Source organism: Macrobrachium nipponense, chromosome 10 (genome assembly GCF_015104395.2).
Source record: "Macrobrachium nipponense isolate FS-2020 chromosome 10, ASM1510439v2, whole genome shotgun sequence".
Lineage (NCBI taxonomy): Eukaryota > Metazoa > Arthropoda > Malacostraca > Decapoda > Palaemonidae > Macrobrachium > Macrobrachium nipponense.
In genome coordinates this window covers 25,820,008-25,826,351 of record NC_087204.1, presented here as the reverse complement: position 1 = coordinate 25,826,351, position 6,344 = coordinate 25,820,008, and the positions used below count along the sequence as shown (strand labels likewise).

Below are 6,344 nucleotides of genomic sequence, written 5' to 3'. Positions count from 1 at the left end.
GACCCCAGCTAGGAATCGTCCAATTTTAGTTTTCTGTAAAGCAAAACTATTGAGATGGCTTTGTCTGACTGTCCTGGCTCCAGCACTTTTTATCTCCATCCTCAGATCCTAAAACCTACTGAGGCTAGAGGGCAGAAAATTGCGGTGTAATAATAATATACATAAGTGTCAAAAAAAGAGTGGTTGTATTAGCATTACGCTTGTTGTGTGATTTTGCTAGTTTTAAGAAAGTAAAATTGTACGTTTTAAGTACAATTTTTTGTGTGGCTAACAGCCAAATGCCATATCATACTATAATGGGCGTAATGTCTGTCTGTCACTCAATCACGGCCAAACGGCTGGTTAGATGGGCATGAAACTTGGCAGGGTTATGGTGACCCCTTCCTTCGTAGGCCCGGTAATGTTGCTTCGGAATTTCGATCCTGCCAATGGAAAACTGATAAGTTCCTACTTTCTCCTCTTTTTTGAAAGACACAGGATCATAAGAGCATTTATCAGTAGCCATAACGCATTGACATACAAGTTGCGTCTTTGCAGTAACAATGAAAAGAAAGTTACTTTTTTATCCGTATCACCGTGCAAAGTAATTGACAAAGGAACGAACCCATCAAGACCCCCCGTTCCGTTAAATGACAGTCAACGGCAAGAGAGAGAGAGAGAGAGAGAGAGAGAGAGAGAGAGCCATTTAACGACATTAATGCACTGCAATTTTATAATTTCATCTTGCTCGAAAAATGAGAGAAAGAGAGAAGAGATAATTTATGATTTTAGAACTAAGTAAACCGATAATCCCAACACCATCGTTAAGAATTTCTCTGCGTTCAGTGATCGTCCCTTGAATTACATTACGAGAGAGAGCTGCACGAAATTCAATACATATGTATCTGAGTTAAACCCTTCCCTGTACTCTCGTATAAATTTATGTTAGTACATAATGTATAGTATGTTTTGTCAATAAATAATTAACTAACTAGGAATGATTATTATCTCCGTTCTATTACTGTGATCAGATCTATATATATGCGTTTGAAGCAAGCATAACAAGATGAGCATAATCTAGCTATTCAGTATTCACTAGCAATAATCATTGCCGTAGGCCGACCTTGGGCTTCGGGCGGAAAGTGGGAGTTTTTTTTTTTTTTTTTTTTTTTTTTTACAGTTACACGAAGGATCATCTTCGTATAATAGAGCCCCGATGTTTATCGAGACTTTACGGGCTGCTCTAGGAGCAAGAGCCTGTGGCAGCACAAGGCTGGCTTAATCTTCAACAACAACATTATCGAGTATTGTCTCCATAAGCTTCCGTTAGGTCAAGACGTCGTCATCATTCCGCTCAACACTACCGGTAAGTCTGTTTGGTTTTAATAATAATAATTTAATAATAATCTGTGTCGTCCATCTCTCGTCTGCTGTAACTCTGGTCTCGTAGCTGTTAGCCCGTCTCACGGTCTAGATACAACAGCCTCAGGTCAGCCAGCGCGCAGCTTTGGGTATGAATCACCAATACTGTGACGTCACGCGCCCTGGTCTCTCACACGCGCTAACCAACAATATGCTACCCATGGTCGTAAGGTAGACTATAGGACTTGGCTGTGTGCCCACATATCTTTTTATTCATTCCTTCATTCTACCACTGATAATGCCAAGTAACTGCGCAGTATTTGGCTGTTTCTAATCACGTGAAAAAACGAAAAAACTCGAATATAAAATACCATTGTTTTCCAAAAGAAAAGCCATACAAGCCAGTGGGGTTAGCCTTGAGACACCGAGTCAGTCACCAGTACGTAATATTAGCTACCAGACGTACGAAAACATAAACACACGGAACCCGATGCCGTTTCTTTGTTATTTTCCTTCAAATTAACCGTTTTAATTTTATGATAATATTTCGATAGTCATCCTGCTTTATCTGAAAGTTTGCAGATAAATGGTTGTTCGAGTGCGGTCTAATTTAACATTACTGGTCTGCGAGGAAAAGCGCGAAAATAATCTTATTGATTTACATTAAGAAATGCTTGCTGGGAACCGGAGTTTGGGAGTAGATGAAGAATAAAAGGCAATTGTAAATAGTGTTTCCAGGCGTGGTCTTTGGGTTGGGGAAACAGAGACGACAACAATTAGGCTACATACTACAGGGGATCAGGATAGAGACAGGGAAACCTAGGCCAAGACCTATTTTAGTCAAGATGAAAAGTGAAAGGGAAAAATAGTCATTAATAGGAAAAGCCAAGATTCTCAAGGGGAAGCAAGAAGTAGGATAAAACAGAATATCCATAGCACCAGACCTAACCTACAGAGAAACAGCAGGATAAGATGTTGAGGCAGGAAAAACATTTGTAACAAGAGAATAAAATTTCAAAATATCTTGCTAAGGGAAGAAGTAAATTCAATGATTCTCGTTCGCGAACTTTTACGCTACTACTCTTATTGTTGCCGGTTCTGCTTTTCTCGCTCGTTCTCTTACAAACACTCACGCTAATTATCATTACCATTTAATATTTTATGGGACAATAATTCCTTTGCAACACAGACCTTTCACGGTTAGTGCATATGATCAAACATTCTGAAAACAGAGTAACTTTCATTAATATAAACTGTGATTTTGCGCCGGCCTCATAACCATTGGTTTAGTATATAGTCTCGAATGAAAACTGGTTATTTACAAATTCCGAGTGTTAATGTCATAACATTCTGATTTTTTTATATTCAATGCAGGAAATCGCCAATCACTTGGCAGCCAAAAAAAGGTTTGTTTTTTATCATAATTTCATTTATCTTCATCGGTCAGTCTGGACTGGACATTGGGAGTTAGTATGATTTATCTGGGTGATTAGAAAAAGCAGTTTACTAAATTATTATATATATATATATATATATATATATATATATATATATATATATATATTATATATAATGTATATATATATATATATATATATATATATATATATATATATATATATATATATATATATACCGAACGTTTGTACTGTAAAAGAGAGATAACTATTCTTCAGTATGACTGGCATAGCTAATGTTCCTGCACTATGTTTGCGTAACAGAAATGGAAAAAAAAGGACTATTCCAAGATATGAAATTCAGTTAATCTCCAAGTTTATATTGACCGGGGAGTAGTTTACGAAAGAAGATCATTGCACAGACCAAAACGTCTAACATCAGGCATTACTCCATTAAGAACAAGAATAACAAATCCAAAGGGAGAATAGATTCGGTTATGTCACTTTCTGATAATTAAAATATACTCGACTCTTTTGGGAAGCTCCCATATATATATATATATATATATAGTATATATATATATATATATATATATATATATATATATATATATATATAATTATAATAATAATAATAATTTACATAGTATAGCTCCCAGATAATTCATTCAGCATTGAATAAAGCGTGTTAGCGCGTCCGACCAAGCTCAGTTGATCGCGAGACAACGTAGACGAGAAACACGAGTTCATAGACAAGGCATCATGGACAAGGATTACTACAAGATCCCAGGCATTCCCCAAGATGCTTCAAAAGAGGATATTAGGAGAGCTTACAGAGAAATGGCCCTTAGATACCATCCAGACAAGAATAAGTCAGCAGATGCGGAGGAAAAGTTTAAAGCCGTGACAAAGTTGTTGTTGTTGTTTTTGATTAAGCTGGCTTTATGCCAGCACGGGCTCTTGCTCACAGAGCAGCCCGTAGGAGAACGTGGCAGAGGCTTAACGAAGTGTTGAGTGACGTGAAGAAGCGAGAGATTTACGACCAATATGTCAAAAGAGGCCAGAAGGATGAGGAGGTACCTGGAAGAGGTAATAAAACCCACTTCACGTTCACCTCTAGCGATCCCAGGACCATTTTCCAACAGTTCTTCGGCACTCATGACCCATTTACTCACTTCTTCAACATGGATGTCGATGATGATGATGATTCCTTTATTCATATGATGGGAGGAGGCATCGGCAGTCATCGAATGAAGAGTGCCGGTCGCAATTTCAGCTTTAATCCCCACGGGGGAAGGGGGCGTCACCAGGACCGCACCCCCCCCCCATCACCAGGGACCTGTACGTGACCCTCGAAGAAGTAGCCATGGGAGTAACCAAGAGATGAAGATCACGCGGAATGTGTTCAGTAGCGGAAGAGAGAAGATATTTACCATTTTACATTAAACCCGGCTCGAAAGATGCCACTATGATTACGATAGTAAACCTGATCTACTCGGTCAAAATCCCCCTCAGGGACGCCCTCTGTGGTACCAGAGTGTCCCTCCCCACCCTGGAGGACCAGAGGGTCACGCTCGATTTCCGCAACGAGATCATCAAGCCCCAGACGACGAAGGTACTCCCAGGATACAGTCTGCCTTTTCCTAAAGATCCCGCGAGAAGGGGTAATATCATTGTCTACTTTGACATTCAATTCCCAACTACATTGTCGGAAAACGCCAAAATTAACCTCTTCAAAGTATTGCCGCCGTCTTAAGCGAATCAGGAAACTAACAATGATTTTTGTTTTTTATTTTCATTTCCTTGTAAACATAAAATAAATAATTAAAAGAATACCTTTTTCGTCTAAAACGTCCGTGTACATTTAAATCCACGTCCATTCAAACGACTGAAATTTTACAATGACAATGTACTTCATCCTAGAGACGCATTCCCTTAGATCGAGGAGTGTGATATTCATATATTTATATATATAAAATTGAAATATCAAAAAAGAGCGAGACGAGGCACTCCTTCCTACGCAACTATCTCTCTCTCTATCCTTCACTAACGGCTCGTTCGTTACAATGAACTTTCTTCTGTATGTTAACGAAATGTTTTTTTTACATTTTTTCTCTTTGGCATGATAAATCATGATTATTATGAATTTCATATTCCTTTTTGGGTATTAATGAACCAAAACTGTTATTTATTTATCATAAATGAAGATCCCTTTGCTCAAAGCAGGGCAGTGTAACGTGCGCTGTCAGGCGAGGCCCGCCTGTTGTTACTACGCAAGTTGCAAAACCCTCTCTCTTTTACTATGCTAATATGCGTATATTATGTTATTCTGTAATCATATTAGAGTGGTTTTTCTTCGTCTGTATGTTAACGGGGTGTTTTTCTCTTTGACTTGATGAAATTTCGGCCGAAACATAGATAAACAAGCAAATGTCAGAGGTGAAATTCGAACGTGTAACGGGATAGAGGTTTGCACTCGCACTGATCACGGTTGAAGCCTGAACCTGAACTGAAGCAACTTGGAACTTGGCTGCCAGATTTTCATTACCAACTTATCGTACAGATGATTGAAAATTATCGTTTTTTCCCCAAAATTATCGCAAAATATATATATGGTATCAAAATAAATACATGTATATCTTTTATACATTTATTATGATATGGCAAAAATAGTATGAATGGAACTACTGTCTCATTATAAAAAAAAAACAATGACAATGACATTTTACAGAGAATAAATATATGAAACTGAAACCCTACATCATACATTGTGCATAGCAAAACAATAAACCAAACTAAAGGAAATATTCTTTACCAAAGCGCTGTCAGGCGAGACGGGGCCTTTACTACGCAACCCCGCCTTCCACCTCTCTCTCTCTCTCTCTCTCTCTCTTTCTTCACTAACTACGCTAATATCGCGTATATTATGATATTCTGTAATCATATTTGAGCGATTTTTCTTCGTCTGTATGTTAGCGACCGTATGTTTTATTGATATATAGAGAGATAGATCAGCCTTAGAGATTTTATATATATATATATATATATATATATAATATATATATATATATATATATATATATATATATATATATATGTATGTATATATATATATATATATCTATATATATCTATATACATATGTATATATATAATATGTATTATATATATATATATATATATATATTATATATATATATATATATATATGTAGCGGTACTTACTTTTCGCACACAGCTCTAAGGTAACGTGTGCGACTGGAGGCTATACTTTGGAGAATTAGACTTCTTACCTTGCTGAAAGCTCTTGATCTGGAATTAGCTAAAAGGGTTCATATTTTGGATGAGAAATGAAATTGATATGTTCTTTGCATTTACGTTTATTCTTCGTTAGGGGTTCTATAAAAGTTTCCACCTTCTGGGCTCTTGGACTGATAAAACTTAATTCTTTGAAAGGCACTTGTTGCAATTACGAGTCTATAGGCACGAGGGAATTTTACTAAGGATGATTGTCACTTTCACTGTCCATTGATTGATTGTGCACACCACACTTCTGCACTTTCCCTCACTTCCTTCAGTTGTCTCTCTGTTTCACTGGCTGCGCGCA

The 6,344-nt window shown here is 37.2% G+C and overlaps 1 pseudogene; it reads left to right on the top strand.

Annotated features, from left to right (window-relative positions):
• Positions 1-3,500: 3,500 nt before the first annotated feature.
• Positions 3,501-4,494, top strand: LOC135223933 (dnaJ protein homolog 1-like; annotated as a pseudogene).
• The last annotated feature ends 1,850 nt before the right edge of the window (positions 4,495-6,344 follow it).